The 17,151-nt window shown below is 39.1% G+C and overlaps 1 long non-coding RNA gene across 1 annotated transcript in view; it reads right to left on the bottom strand.

The window, feature by feature from the left end:
- The window catches only part of LOC307159713, a 144,690-nt gene that overhangs the window by 70,225 nt on the left and 57,314 nt on the right, over window positions 1–17,151 (bottom strand). The window contains exon 2 of the long non-coding RNA XR_013821432.1: window positions 334–830. This is a non-coding gene — a long non-coding RNA (uncharacterized lncRNA). The remainder of the gene's footprint in view (window positions 1–333; window positions 831–17,151) is intronic.

Below are 17,151 nucleotides of genomic sequence, written 5' to 3'. Positions count from 1 at the left end.
AGGGGTCATATCTGACGAAGATAAAGCTGTCCATTAAAGAGGCCTCAAAATGCCTGTCTGAGCAAGTAATATATTGCATTAAATTCCCCAACTTCTGCCCTCCATACTTTCCCCTCAAAGAGTACATAAATAAACACAGATTTCAAGTGGTGACAGACCGGAATTGATCGGAACAGGCAGCAGATTTTGCCTCCCTTCCTCCCAACTATGTGCCACATTAGTTCAGCATATTTAAACAGAAAGACATTCCCAAAACACATCCTTAACACATCTTTAAGCAGAGATCTGAAGAGGAAGTGACCTTTGACCCTTGAGGTGGGCTACTGTACTCACCCCTAAACATGAGCTCCAGCTTGAACCCTCGAACAGAGGATAACCGCCAGCTTCGGGACCGGACATGGGAAAGATCCAGCCTATTAGGCCAGGAGTCCCACGGAGAGGCTCGTTTGGCCAGTGAAATGGATCCGCTCAGACTGCTAATGCTAGGGGTGGGCAAAAGCAGCTAACCGGGTGCGAGGACACATGGTTTGCATTTGGTCCCGTGTCGTAACAGGAGGAGAAAGCCGACTGGCAGCAGAATCCCTCTGACGCTCGTTTCCTACTTCTGGAGAAAGATGATCCTTCCCGGCAAAGCCTACCGTAGCGTTTCCCTATCCCTCCCGATCTCCTGAGTCCAGCGCTCAAGATTATATCCAACCGGCTCGTCGTTACGCTGAAACAGAGCAGCCATTGAGTGTGTGAAGAGGGACCGAGCGAAGACATCGGGCCTCCATCCGTCAGCTCGGGTGACGAGACCTTTCTTTTCCACTCTTCCAGTCAGGCTGGACCCACTGTGGCAAGGGCAGAAACAGAGGGGATACATTACCAACTCTTCCAGAAATACAATCTGACAGAGTGAAAAACAAAGTCAAATGTTTACGTTGGGTAAATGACAGATCTGTTGTGGAGAGAAAAATGGAGCAATGGCCAAACATCTCAATCAACATTCAATCAACTTTAGAACACATTCTATTAAGCCTTTTTTTCCAATGAACACAGCCGAAAAGATGCACTGGGAACCTAACCCTAACTCTATAGAAAGCACATACTTAATCAATATTACTTATCGGAGGTCTCCTTAAAATAAAGTATAACAGGGTTCATACAAGGTGCTTAAATTTGACTTTTTGAAATGTAAGTCTTGGAAAACCCTTGAAAACAGTCATATTTATGAAAAGGTACTTGAAAAGTGCTTGAATTATTCAAGTCCTTGAAAGTCCTGGAATTTCATTTTACAGTCTCTGCACAAACCCTGACCCCTTTTCTTTTTACTTAATTTGATTTCCCTTTTACCACTTTTGTACAGTAGACAGATAAGACATGAAATGATGAAGAGAGAAAAGGATTGGGAAAGAATGTGAGCTGGGGTTAAATCGGCTTAATATGGGGGAGAATCCACACTAACTAGGGCTGAATCAGAAATCGCCCCCTAAACCCTCATTCATGACGGAGTGAATGCAAACGAGTGAATCCGGACATCAGTTGATCGTACATCGGTTGTTCACTTGTTATTGTGGTGCATTGTGGGATTGAATCAATAACATCCACTATGATTTCGGACACCACTACAAATGGCTGTTCCCTCAAATAACGCCCTTTTTAAGGGTATAGGGGGCGATTTCAGATTCAGCACAGGACTTCTTAACTCTGGCCCTTGAGATCCTCCAGTTCACCTCCAACCTTGATCAATCTCACCTGACTAGGCTATATAACTGTCTAGTGCTCATGAAGACCGTAGCTTGTTCAAGTGTGTTTGATTAGGGTTTGAGCTGAAACCTTGAGAACGCCTCAAAATGGTAATGCACATAATGCAATAATAATCTTGTTATCAGTATCAGTACATCTGGAACCTTTTTCAAAGTTGTGTTCTCGAACCACCAAACACTGTTGTTGTGCAAATGAACGGCCAAGAACACATTAAAAGTTTTCTGTGTTCAGTTAAACAGTGCTGTGTTAAGTTAATAACTAATGATCGTTGCGACGGAAGTGAATCAATCAAAACTAACTTTATCTGGACAATAACTTTATTCTAGAGCTGCTGTAAAGCCAAAACACTCTCTGTTACTTTAATTTCCTATTATCACTGTAAATCTGCTTTTAAACAATCTATATTGTTGAAAGCACTACATAAATGAAGGTTCCTTGAAAAAGACTATAGGAAATATCAAAGTATTTGTGCTGCAGAAGTCACTGCCATCATGTTAGTTTTAGTTTCTGCCAGGAGAGAGAAGGAGGAGCTCTTAAAGAGTTGGCAGCAAGGTGTGTTGGTCATTGAGTGAAAATGAAGCATTACAGCAAGGGGTGTGTGTATGAGGAATGTAATAGTTAAACTCACACACACACACACAGCGAACTACAGCTACACACTGTAAAGAGCTTCATCCCCATGAACCTACACACATGAACACACCAGTGCCAAGTCAAGCCCACTCCTGGCCTGATCCTAAACTGGGTTGAACTGGATCCTGGCACAGAAGAACCTTCATCTTTGTCTAAGTTACACTGTCTCTGTAAGTGCTTTGTGTGTTGAACAAGATGCAGCATGTTCATTCTGCGCCTATGGAGGGGTGGAAAGATTAACTTTATTTTGAATTCCTTCCTCTTAATATGGCAATTACCCCCTCGCCCCACTTCACCACAGCACCGGGCCTGTTCCCAACACTCGGGATATTTGTTTTGTACACATAAAGCATTTTATGCTTACTCTCCAAAAAACCCAAACGTCTTGACTGCTGCACAGAAACTGAAGACGTTTCCAAAGTACAATGCGAGAACGTGGTCTAGTCTAGTTTTCAAGGCACATAAACCTTTACGCCTCATTTAAAGTACTTCTTCAACACTGTGAGTCACGTCTACTCTGTGCCATGAAGTTTGAATCAGCGTAGCACAGGTTTTAACATAAAGGTCTTAAAACATATTCTTTTGTGTTCCACAGGTGAAAGAAAGTCATTGAAGTTTGGAATGACAAGAAAGGGAGAATAAATGGTGACAATTTGGACCAATTTTATCTTTGATCACCAAAATGACAAATTATGTCTTAAAATATCTTGAATGTAACTCGACACCCTTGCCTCATTTAATATACGTGGTACTATGAATATGCAAATGAGCCCCGCCTCCACTCACTCACTCACTCAGAGATCCACTGGTTGACGATCACACGTTGATCTGATTGGTTACAAGGTAGTTTGTGATGTCAGAAACACCAGCGATTTCAAAGCGTGTTTTTGAGACTCTTTGGTTCACTGCAGTTTTAAGGAGGAAATACTCAGCAATGCTGTCGACTTATGAATTTACACATGCTTTGTCTTAAAGCAGATTAAAAACACCACAACTACATTAAAAACTGGATTTTCACCACAGGGGGACTATGGTGTCCTGCACATGACATGCAAAGAAAAAATAGATATACTGGACACGAAATAAGAATTTGTTCCCATCACTTATAAATGCATGGCCAAGTTTTGTTAGTTAGTTCCCTCATTTCAGGAGAATTGCTGGTCAGTTGTACTAATTTGTTCTCTCGCTTTAACTTAGTTAAACCGTAGGGATTCGCAATTTAGCACTCCATTTTGTAGAACTCATACTCTATATCAAGGCCCAGCGTGACTGATTCTTCTTGGGAGAAGAATTTATTCTGATATCCAGTTTTGTTTTCATGAATTTGCAAGCTTGACCCATTTGTCTTTCTCCAGCCGCATTACGCTTAATTCAGTCCGTCTCAGTTCAATTACTTCTCCAGCATACTGACCAAAAAGCCAAGAAAAAAAGGACAACAAAAAGGAAATGAATGCTGAAATAGGGCTGGCCACTTCAGATTCCCTTCCTGTCATCTGCGATTGGATGAAATATCTCTCAGAAGTGAAGTGAGCGAGAGTCTCTGCTCCAACACAAACCCTGTGTTATTATCTGGCACTATAAGAAGTGATCCCTGGAGAAGAGCGCAGGAAGAGCCCTGCAGTGGGGATGCTGAACTTCCTCTAACACTGACACACACACACACACACGCGCACGCACACACACACACACACACTCACTAACCCTCCCCCTAAATCTACCCATCACACACACACACACACACACGCACGCACACACGCACGCACGCGCACACACACACGCAAAACTGAACAGTTTTCTTATTCCTCTGTGTATTCATTTTCATTTTAACACCATTCTTCTGCACAAACTAAAATATAAAGTAGTAAATATGAAGGAAATTCAAAGTGTGCAAAGCCTCATTATTATAGCCTCATTGTATAAAGGCAGAGAGTATTATTGTGGCCTGTATAAAGGCAGAGAGTATTATTGTGGGATATATAAAGGCAGAGAGTATTATTGTGGGATATATAAAGGCAGAGAGTATTATTGTGGTGTGTATAAAGGCAGAGAGTATTATTGTGGTGTGTATAAAGGCAGAGAGTATTATTGTGGGATATATAAAGGCAGAGAGTATTATTGTGGTGTGTATAAAGGCAGAGAGTATTATTGTGGTGTGTATAAAGGCAGAGAGTATTATTGTGGGATATATAAAGGCAGAGAGTATTATTGTGGTGTGTATAAAAGCAGAGAGTATTATTGTGGCGTGTATAAAGGCAGAGAGTATTATTGTGGCGTGTATAAAGGCAGAGAGTATTATTGTGGCGTGTATAAAGGCAGAGAGTATTATTGTGGCGTGTATAAAGACAGAGAGTATTATTGTGGGATATATAAAGGCAGAGAGTATTATTGTGGCCTGTATAAAGGCAGAGAGTATTATTGTGGGACGTATAAAGGCAGAGAGTATTATTGTGGGATATATAAAGGCAGAGAGTATTATTGTGGTGTGTATAAAGGCAGAGAGTATTATTGTGGGACGTATAAAGGCAGAGAGTATTATTGTGGGATATATAAAGGCAGAGAGTATTATTGTGGGATATATAAAGGCAGAGAGTATTATTGTGGCCTGTATAAAGGCAGAGAGTATTATTGTGGGACGTATAAAGGCAGAGAGTATTATTGTGGGATATATAAAGGCAGAGAGTATTATTGTGGGATATATAAAGGCAGAGAGTATTATTGTGGGATATATAAAGGCAGAGAGTATTATTGTGGCCTGTATAAAGGCAGAGAGTATTATTGTGGGACGTATAAAGGCAGAGAGTATTATTGTGGGATATATAAAGGCAGAGAGTATTATTGTGGGATATATAAAGGCAGAGAGTATTATTGTGGGACGTATAAAGGCAGAGAGTATTATTGTGGGATGTATAAAGGCAGAGAGTATTATTGTGGCGTGTATAAAGGCAGAGAGTATTATTGTGGTGTGTATAAAGGCAGAGAGTATTATTGTGGTGTGTATAAAGGCAGAGAGTATTATTGTGTGTATAAAGGCAGAGAGTATTATTGTGGGATATATAAAGGCAGAGAGTATTATTGTGGTGTGTATAAAGGCAGAGAGTATTATTGTGGGATATATAAAGGCAGAGAGTATTATTGTGGTGTGTATAAAGGCAGAGAGTATTATTGTGGGACGTATAAAGGCAGAGAGTATTATTGTGGTGTGTATAAAGGCAGAGAGTATTATTGTGGTGTGTATAAAGGCAGAGAGTATTATTGTGGTGTGTATAAAGGCAGAGAGTATTATTGTGGGATATATAAAGGCAGAGAGTATTATTGTGGTGTGTATAAAGGCAGAGAGTATTATTGTGGCCTGTATAAAGGCAGAGAGTATTATTGTGGCGTGTATAAAGGCAGAGAGTATTATTGTGGCCTGTATAAAGGCAGAGAGTATTATTGTGGCGTGTATAAAGGCAGAGAGTATTATTGTGGGGTGTATAAAGGCAGAGAGTATTATTGTGGCCTGTATAAAGGCAGAGAGTATTATTGTGGCCTGTATAAAGGCAGAGAGTATTATTGTGGCGTGTATAAAGGCAGAGAGTATTATTGTGGCGTGTATAAAGGCAGAGAGTATTATTGTGGTGTGTATAAAGGCAGAGAGTATTATTGTGGCGTGTATAAAGGCAGAGAGTATTATTGTGGCGTGTATAAAGGCAGAGAGTATTATTGTGGTGTGTATAAAGGCAGAGAGTATTATTGTGGGATATATAAAGGCAGAGAGTATTATTGTGGTGTGTATAAAGGCAGAGAGTATTATTGTGGTGTGTATAAAGGCAGAGAGTATTATTGTGGGATATATAAAGGCAGAGAGTATTATTGTGGCGTGTATAAAGGCAGAGAGTATTATTGTGGCGTGTATAAAGGCAGAGAGTATTATTGTGGTGTGTATAAAGGCAGAGAGTATTATTGTGGTGTGTATAAAGGCAGAGAGTATTATTGTGGCGTGTATAAAGGCAGAGAGTATTATTGTGGCGTGTATAAAGGCAGAGAGTATTATTGTGGCGTGTATAAAGGCAGAGAGTATTATTGTGGCGTGTATAAAGGCAGAGAGTATTATTGTGGCGTGTATAAAGGCAGAGAGTATTATTGTGGTGTGTATAAAGGCAGAGAGTATTATTGTGGCCTGTATAAAGGCAGAGAGTATTATTGTGGCGTGTATAAAGGCAGAGAGTATTATTGTGGCGTGTATAAAGGCAGAGAGTATTATTGTGGCGTGTGTAAAGGCAGAGAGTATTATTGTGGTGTGTGTAAAGGCAGAGAGTATTATTGTGGTGTGTATAAAGGCAGAGAGTATTATTGTGGCGTGTATAAAGGCAGAGAGTATTATTGTGGCGTGTATAAAGGCAGAGAGTATTATTGTGGTGTGTATAAAGGCAGAGAGTATTATTGTGGTGTGTATAAAGGCAGAGAGTATTATTGTGGGACGTATAAAGGCAGAGAGTATTATTGTGGGATATATAAAGGCAGAGAGTATTATTGTGGTGTGTATAAAGGCAGAGAGTATTATTGTGGTGTGTATAAAGGCAGAGAGTATTATTGTGGGATATATAAAGGCAGAGAGTATTATTGTGGCGTATATAAAGGCAGAGAGTATTATTGTGGCGTGTATAAAGGCAGAGAGTATTATTGTGGCGTGTATAAAGGCAGAGAGTATTATTGTGGGATATATAAAGGCAGAGAGTATTATTGTGGTGTGTATAAAGGCAGAGAGTATTATTGTGGCCTGTATAAAGGCAGAGAGTATTATTGTGGTGTGTATAAAGGCAGAGAGTATTATTGTGGCGTGTATAAAGGCAGAGAGTATTATTGTGGTGTGTATAAAGGCAGAGAGTATTATTGTGGCGTGTATAAAGGCAGAGAGTATTATTGTGGTGTGTATAAAGGCAGAGAGTATTATTGTGGCGTGTATAAAGGCAGAGAGTATTATTGTGGCGTGTATAAAGGCAGAGAGTATTATTGTGGCGTGTATAAAGGCAGAGAGTATTATTGTGGTGTGTATAAAGGCAGAGAGTATTATTGTGGGATATATAAAGGCAGAGAGTATTATTGTGGTGTGTATAAAAGCAGAGAGTATTATTGTGGTGTGTATAAAGGCAGAGAGTATTATTGTGGGATGTATAAAGGCAGAGAGTATTATTGTGGTGTGTATAAAGGCAGAGAGTATTATTGTGGCGTGTATAAAGGCAGAGAGTATTATTGTGGGATATATAAAGGCAGAGAGTATTATTGTGGGATATATAAAGGCAGAGAGTATTATTGTGACGTGTATAAAGGCAGAGAGTATTATTGTGGTGTGTATAAAGGCAGAGAGTATTATTGTGGTGTGTATAAAGGCAGAGAGTATTATTGTGGCGTGTATAAAGGCAGAGAGTATTATTGTGGCCTGTATAAAGGCAGAGAGTATTATTGTGGGATATATAAAGGCAGAGAGTATTATTGTGGTGTGTATAAAGGCAGAGAGTATTATTGTGGGATGTATAAAGGCAGAGAGTATTATTGTGGTGTGTATAAAGGCAGAGAGTATTATTGTGGCGTGTATAAAGGCAGAGAGTATTATTGTGGGACGTATAAAGGCAGAGAGTATTATTGTGGGATATATAAAGGCAGAGAGTATTATTGTGGGATATATAAAGGCAGAGAGTATTATTGTGGTGTGTATAAAGGCAGAGAGTATTATTGTGGTGTGTATAAAGGCAGAGAGTATTATTGTGGCGTGTATAAAGGCAGAGAGTATTATTGTGGCGTGTATAAAGGCAGAGAGTATTATTGTGGGACGTATAAAGGCAGAGAGTATTATTGTGGGATATATAAAGGCAGAGAGTATTATTGTGGGGTGTATAAAGGCAGAGAGTATTATTGTGGGATGTGTAAAGGCAGAGAGTATTATTGTGGGATGTATAAAGGCAGAGAGTATTATAGTGGCGTGTATAAAGGCAGAGAGTATTATTGCGGCGTGTATAAAGGCAGAGAGTATTATTGTGGCGTGTGTAAAGGCAGAGAGTATTATTGTGGCGTGTATAAAGGCAGAGAGTATTATTGCGGCGTGTATAAAGGCAGAGAGTATTATTGTGGCGTGTATAAAGGCAGAGAGTATTATTGTGGTGTGTATAAAGGCAGAGAGTATTATTGTGGCGTGTATAAAGGCAGAGAGTATTATTGTGGCGTGTATAAAGGCAGAGAGTATTATTGTGGTGTGTATAAAGGCAGAGAGTATTATTGCGGCGTGTATAAAGGCAGAGAGTATTATTGTGGTGTGTATAAAGGCAGAGAGTATTATTGTGGTGTGTATAAAGGCAGAGAGTATTATTGTGGGATATATAAAGGCAGAGAGTATTATTGTGGTGTGTATAAAGGCAGAGAGTATTATTGTGGCGTGTATAAAGGCAGAGAGTATTATTGTGGGATATATATAAAGGCAGAGAGTATTATTGTGGCGTGTATAAAGGCAGAGAGTATTATTGTGGGATATATAAAGGCAGAGAGTATTATTGTGGCGTGTATAAAGGCAGAGAGTATTATTGTGGTGTGTATAAAGGCAGAGAGTATTATTGTGGCGTGTATAAAGGCAGAGAGTATTATTGTGGCGTGTATAAAGGCAGAGAGTATTATAGTGGCGTGTATAAAGGCAGAGAGTATTATTGCGGCGTGTATAAAGGCAGAGAGTATTATTGTGGCGTGTATAAAGGCAGAGAGTATTATTGTGGGATGTATAAAGGCAGAGAGTATTATTGCGGCGTGTATAAAGGCAGAGAGTATTATTGTGGGATATATAAAGGCAGAGAGTATTATTGTGGTGTGTATAAAGGCAGAGAGTATTATTGCGGCGTGTATAAAGGCAGAGAGTATTATTGTGGCGTGTATAAAGGCAGAGAGTATTATTGTGGCGTGTATAAAGGCAGAGAGTATTATTGTGGCGTGTATAAAGGCAGAGAGTATTATTGTGGGATATATAAAGGCAGAGAGTATTATTGTGGGATATATAAAGGCAGAGAGTATTATTGTGGAGTGTATAAAGGCAGAGAGTATTATTGTGGTGTGTATAAAGGCAGAGAGTATTATTGTGGTGTGTATAAAGGCAGAGAGTATTATTGTGGCGTGTGTAAAGGCAGAGAGTATTATTGTGGTGTGTATAAAGGCAGAGAGTATTATTGTGGTGTGTGTAAAGGCAGATAGTATTATTGTGGGATATATAAAGGCAGAGAGTATTATTGTGGGACGTATAAAGGCAGAGAGTATTATTGTGGCGTGTATAAAGGCAGAGAGTATTATTGTGGGGTGTATAAAGGCAGAGAGTATTATTGTGGGATATATAAAGGCAGAGAGTATTATTGTGGCGTGTATAAAGGCAGAGAGTATTATTGCGGCGTGTATAAAGGCAGAGAGTATTATTGTGGGATATATAAAGGCAGAGAGTATTATTGTGGTGTGTATAAAGGCAGAGAGTATTATTGTGGCGTGTATAAAGGCAGAGAGTATTATTGTGGCGTGTATAAAGGCAGAGAGTATTATTGTGGTGTGTATAAAGGCAGAGAGTATTATTGTGGCGTGTATAAAGGCAGAGAGTATTATTGTGGCGTGTATAAAGGCAGAGAGTATTATTGTGGGATATATAAAGGCAGAGAGTATTATTGTGGAGTGTATAAAGGCAGAGAGTATTATTGTGGGATATATAAAGGCAGAGAGTATTATTGCGGCGTGTATAAAGGCAGAGAGTATTATTGTGGGATATATAAAGGCAGAGAGTATTATTGTGGTGTGTATAAAGGCAGAGAGTATTATTGTGGGATATATAAAGGCAGAGAGTATTATTGTGGTGTGTATAAAGGCAGAGAGTATTATTGTGGCGTGTATAAAGGCAGAGAGTATTATTGTGGCGTGTATAAAGGCAGAGAGTATTATTGTGGCGTGTATAAAGGCAGAGAGTATTATTGTGGCGTGTATAAAGGCAGAGAGTATTATTGTGGCGTGTATAAAGGCAGAGAGTATTATTGTGGCGTGTATAAAGGCAGAGAGTATTATTGTGGCGTGTATAAAGGCAGAGAGTATTATTGTGGTGTGTGTAAAGGCAGAGAGTATTATTGTGGCGTGTATAAAGGCAGAGAGTATTATTGTGGGATATATAAAGGCAGAGAGTATTATTGTGGGATGTATAAAGGCAGAGAGTATTATTGTGGGATGTATAAAGGCAGAGAGTATTATTGTGGCGTGTATAAAGACAGAGAGTATTATTGTGGCGTGTATAAAGGCAGAGAGTATTATTGTGGTGTGTGTAAAGGCAGAGAGTATTATTGTGGTGTGTATAAAGGCAGAGAGTATTATTGTGGCGTGTATAAAAGGCAGAGAGTATTATTGTGGTGTGTATAAAGGCAGAGAGTATTATTGTGGCGTGTATAAAGGCAGAGAGTATTATTGTGGGATATATAAAGGCAGAGAGTATTATTGTGGCGTGTATAAAGGCAGAGAGTATTATTGTGGGATATATAAAGGCAGAGAGTATTATTGTGGCGTGTATAAAGGCAGAGAGTATTATTGTGGGATGTATAAAGGCAGAGAGTATTATTGTGGGATGTATAAAGGCAGAGAGTATTATTGTGGCCTGTATAAAGGCAGAGAGTATTATTGTGGCGTGTATAAAGGCAGAGAGTATTATTGTGGCGTGTATAAAGGCAGAGAGTATTATTGTGGTGTGTATAAAGGCAGAGAGTATTATTGTGGCGTGTATAAAGGCAGAGAGTATTATTGTGGCGTGTATAAAGGCAGAGAGTATTATTGTGGCGTGTATAAAGGCAGAGAGTATTATTGTGGGATGTATAAAGGCAGAGAGTATTATTGTGGCGTGTATAAAGGCAGAGAGTATTATTGTGGTGTGTATAAAAGCAGAGAGTATTATTGTGGGATATATAAAGGCAGAGAGTATTATTGTGGAGTGTATAAAGGCAGAGAGTATTATTGTGGTGTGTATAAAGGCAGAGAGTATTATTGTGGGATATATAAAGGCAGAGAGTATTATTGTGGTGTGTATAAAGGCAGAGAGTATTATTGTGGCGTGTATAAAGGCAGAGAGTATTATTGTGGCGTGTATAAAGGCAGAGAGTATTATTGTGGCGTGTATAAAGGCAGAGAGTATTATTGTGGCGTGTATAAAGGCAGAGAGTATTATTGTGGCGTGTATAAAGGCAGAGAGTATTATTGTGGCGTGTATAAAGGCAGAGAGTATTATTGTGGCGTGTATAAAGGCAGAGAGTATTATTGTGGTGTGTGTAAAGGCAGAGAGTATTATTGTGGCGTGTATAAAGGCAGAGAGTATTATTGTGGGATATATAAAGGCAGAGAGTATTATTGTGGGATGTATAAAGGCAGAGAGTATTATTGTGGGATGTATAAAGGCAGAGAGTATTATTGTGGCGTGTATAAAGACAGAGAGTATTATTGTGGCGTGTATAAAGGCAGAGAGTATTATTGTGGTGTGTGTAAAGGCAGAGAGTATTATTGTGGCGTGTATAAAGGCAGAGAGTATTATTGTGGGATATATAAAGGCAGAGAGTATTATTGTGGCGTGTATAAAGGCAGAGAGTATTATTGTGGGATATATAAAGGCAGAGAGTATTATTGTGGCGTGTATAAAGGCAGAGAGTATTATTGTGGGATGTATAAAGGCAGAGAGTATTATTGTGGGATGTATAAAGGCAGAGAGTATTATTGTGGCCTGTATAAAGGCAGAGAGTATTATTGTGGCGTGTATAAAGGCAGAGAGTATTATTGTGGCGTGTATAAAGGCAGAGAGTATTATTGTGGTGTGTATAAAGGCAGAGAGTATTATTGTGGGATGTATAAAGGCAGAGAGTATTATTGTGGGATGTATAAAGGCAGAGAGTATTATTGTGGCGTGTATAAAGGCAGAGAGTATTATTGTGGTGTGTATAAAAGCAGAGAGTATTATTGTGGGATATATAAAGGCAGAGAGTATTATTGTGGAGTGTATAAAGGCAGAGAGTATTATTGTGGTGTGTATAAAGGCAGAGAGTATTATTGTGGAGTGTATAAAGGCAGAGAGTATTATTGTGGCGTATGTAAAGGCAGAGAGTATTATTGTGGGATGTATAAAGGCAGAGAGTATTATTGTGGCGTGTATAAAGGCAGAGAGTATTATTGTGGTGTGTATAAAGGCAGAGAGTATTATTGTGGGATATATAAAGGCAGAGAGTATTATTGTGGCGTGTATAAAGGCAGAGAGTATTATTGTGGGATGTATAAAGGCAGAGAGTATTATTGTGGCGTGTATAAAGGCAGAGAGTATTATTGTGGTGTGTATAAAGGCAGAGAGTATTATTGTGGGATGTATAAAGGCAGAGAGTATTATTGTGGGATATATAAAGGCAGAGAGTATTATTGTGGCGTGTATAAAGGCAGAGAGTATTATTGTGGGATATATAAAGGCAGAGAGTATTATTGTGGTGTGTATAAAGGCAGAGAGTATTATTGTGGTGTGTATAAAGGCAGAGAGTATTATTGTGGCGTGTATAAAGGCAGAGAGTATTATTGTGGGATGTATAAAGGCAGAGAGTATTATTGTGGCGTGTATAAAGGCAGAGAGTATTATTGTGGTGTGTATAAAGGCAGAGAGTATTATTGTGGCGTGTATAAAGGCAGAGAGTATTATTGTGGGATGTATAAAGGCAGAGAGTATTATTGTGGCGTGTATAAAGGCAGAGAGTATTATTGTGGTGTGTATAAAGGCAGAGAGTATTATTGTGGAGTGTATAAAGGCAGAGAGTATTATTGTGGCGTGTATAAAGGCAGAGAGTATTATTGTGGGATGTATAAAGGCTGAGAGTATTATTGTGGCGTGTATAAAGGCAGAGAGTATTATTGTGGTGTGTATAAAGGCAGAGAGTATTATTGTGGGATATATAAAGGCAGAGAGTATTATTGTGGTGTGTATAAAGGCAGAGAGTATTATTGTGGCCTGTATAAAGGCAGAGAGTATTATTGCGGAGTGTATAAAGGCAGAGAGTATTATTGTGGCGTGTATAAAGGCAGAGAGTATTATTGTGGGATGTATAAAGGCAGAGAGTATTATTGTGGCGTGTATAAAGGCAGAGAGTATTATTGTGGTGTGTATAAAGGCAGAGAGTATTATTGTGGAGTGTATAAAGGCAGAGAGTATTATTGTGGCGTGTATAAAGGCAGAGAGTATTATTGTGGGATGTATAAAGGCAGAGAGTATTATTGTGGCGTGTATAAAGGCAGAGAGTATTATTGTGGTGTGTATAAAGGCAGAGAGTATTATTGTGGGATATATAAAGGCAGAGAGTATTATTGTGGTGTGTATAAAGGCAGAGAGTATTATTGTGGCGTGTATAAAGGCAGAGAGTATTATTGTGGTGTGTATAAAGGCAGAGAGTATTATTGTGGGATATATAAAGGCAGAGAGTATTATTGTGGGATATATAAAGGCAGAGAGTATTATTGTGGGATATATAAAGGCAGAGAGTATTATTGTGGCGTGTATAAAGGCAGAGAGTATTATTGTGGGATATATAAAGGCAGAGAGTATTATTGTGGGACATATAAAGGCAGAGAGTATTGAGCAATAGCTCAGGAACAGTCTCTGGAGCAGGACGAGTGCAGAGTTGAGGCTTGTGAATGTCTTGATTTACAGGTGCGCTGCGTATCATCTTACAGATTTTGTTGTGTGCACATTAGTTGTAATGCAAGATGTGAAATGTTCAGACGCATGGCAGAGATCTAGACTTTGTAACTGAATGCGTTTCCTCTTCCACAGCAAGAGTGCACTAATTTTCAAGTTCAGAGACCACAAATATATATATAATGGCATGCATTTCCCAGAGTCCCTTGATCCTGGTATAGAGCTCAATCAGAGAAACACACACACACTTAGACAGAAGCTTTTAAATAATTACACTGGCATTCAAACTTTTTTGATTCGTAAGATTTTTTATGTTTTTAAAAGAAGTCTCTTAAGCTCACCAAGGCTGCATTTATTTGATTACAGAAAAATAATAATAATATTAAAAAAAAAAACTGTAATATTGTTAAATATTATGACAATTAAAAAAACTAACTTCTATGTGAATATAGTAAAGTGTAATTTATTCCTGTGATCAAAGCTGAATGTTCAGCATCATTACTCAGAGTCACATGATCCTTCAGAAATCACTCTAATATGAGGATTTGATGATCAAAACAACAGCATTTATTTATAATAGAATCTTTTGTAACATTATAAATGCGATCAATTTAATTTATCCTTGATGAATAATAGTATTGACTTCTTTTATTTATTTTCCCCAAAAAATAAAATAAAAACTCTCACTGACCCCAAACTATTGAACGGCAGTGTTTGATGTTACAAAAGCTTTTTATTTCAGATAAATGCAGTTCTTTTGAACATTCAGATTCAAATGACACTTTACTTTATATTCACATAGAAAATAGTTATTTTAAATTGTCATAATATTTCACAATATAACTTTTTTTCTGGAATAAATGCAGCCTTGGTGAGCAGAAGAGACTTCATTAAAAACCGTAGCGATCCAACACTTCAGACTGGAAGACTATCTCTGATTTGAACTAAAGTTATTGTGCCTGAGCTCTGCCGTGGTCTGAGTTCTGTCGTTCCCGGTGTCACTCTGAGAAGAACATCACACACACTAAACAATGGAGTCATTAAGATGATGTGTAATTAGCAAAAGTGGAAACTCCAGTTCAGGGAAAGTCCGGAGTTGCTGGTTGGTTTGGCTGTGGAATGAAACGGAGCCGAGCCATCTTTGACAGATTGGTACAGACGGCGTAATTCAACACAGTTTTGGTCCATGCTCTCCATGTGCACATATCATATTCAGAAACTGCAGGCTTCAGAAGAACAGGCGCTTTCCGTTCACAACAATGACAGAGCTGTTCTCAAGGCTTTATGTAATACAAAGGCCTCCACGGGGGGTGTGTGTGTGTGGAAAACACTTTAATGTGCCTTTCCCTTTCTGTCGCGTCCAGCACAGAGAACACACACACACACACACCTGCATGAGGAAGAGAAAATCAGTAGCTCTGCCAATGAACCTCACTGAACTGAGAGATATCACCGCATCTGTCCACTAACTCCAGTCTTACCAGTCCAGATCCAGCGACACAGATCCAGCTTTACGCTTCGCTCGGGAATTAGCAGAGCTCTCGCGCCATGTTAGCAGCGTCAGTGTAAACCAGAGAAACACTGAATCAGCCACCGCCAGAAATAAACACACTTTATTAGAGATGACAAGAGAGTCTCATGCCAGAATACATCAGAATGTGAATGAGATGAAGATGTGCGAGCCGGGACTCTCTCTTCTTCACACAGTTGTGGAGCAGATGTTGATGAGCAAATCAGCCTTTATTTATGCCCAACGGCAACATATATCACACGTATTTATCATATTTCATACATGGAGAGAAACAAACAGCCGTCCTCTGGGACAGAAACACACACACACACACACACGTAACCGAAAGGGTTCACAGGAGGGATGTGTGTCTTGGTCACTCACAAATGAGTTAAAGTGGATGTACTCATCCTTGAGTTCCTCCAAACCTGTCTGAGTTTCTGTCTTCTGCTGAACACAAAAGTAGATCTGCTGAAGAATGCTGGTTACCAGACAGGTTTTGGACCCCATTGACTTCCACAGTATATTTGTTCCTACTACGGGAGTCAATGGGGACCAGCAACTGTCTGGTAACCAGCGTTCTTCAGCAGAAGACAGGTTTAAATGAACTTGAGTGAGTAAATGAGGCCAGAAAACGTATTTCATTATCTGATTTAATGTTAATTTACCATCCTGACATCCACCAATCACAGCAGAGATGAGAGTCACATGATCAACCAAAGCTCATCACACGCAGCTTTTCCTCAAGAGAGTAAATACTAATACAGAAGCTGAACTGTGTCATTCACACACACACACACACTAAACCAAACAACACCAAATGAAAATTTAAAAATGCATCTAACAACATTAAATGTAACATAAAACACAAACACATCAAATGTGAAGTGTCACGCAGGGAATAGTGGGAATGTCAAGTTACTTGTTACTTTTTTCCACTGTAAATTATACAATGACTTGTTCTTTTCACTTCCAAAAACTGTAAAGTTAACGATATTTTACTGTAAAAATACATCAAATGTACGGTTAGATCTGTCACAGTTACTCAGCCGTATATATAGGCTAGTACACAAACTCTCTGTTAACCTATTAACAGTTGTGTCTTTTACCGTTAAAATCACAATCCTTTTTTAGGAAAAGCATGAAAACACAATCTCGAACTTCTCTGGAGAGCAGTTTCTGAGCAAACAGAGCTCACACACACACACACACTCGCAGTTTAAAGCAATAAGTTGCAACTACTGAAACCTGTGACACACACACACACACACACACACACACACACACACCTGCTGAAACCTGTGACACACATTTGATGATAACCGCTTAATAAACGCTGTTTAAAAGATTAGAAGGTAAAGTTTAGGACAGACTAGGGTTGTGTGTGTGTGTGTGTGTGTGTGTGTGTGTGTGTGTGTGTGTGTGTGTGTTGTGCGATACACCGGTACTGGACACATATAGGTGTATGTTATATTTCCCACAGTAAATGAATGGATGCTTCAGCTGATCTTGCTGCTGTTCTGAAGCTCACCACTGTGTGTCAGTGTGTGTCACTCACACTAATGTGACACACACA

Source organism: Squalius cephalus (assembly GCF_949319135.1).
Source record: "Squalius cephalus genome assembly, chromosome: 1".
Classification (NCBI taxonomy): Eukaryota; Metazoa; Chordata; class Actinopteri; order Cypriniformes; family Leuciscidae; genus Squalius; species Squalius cephalus.
Note: the sequence above shows the minus strand (reverse complement) of the source record. Positions and strands in the feature narration are given on the sequence as shown.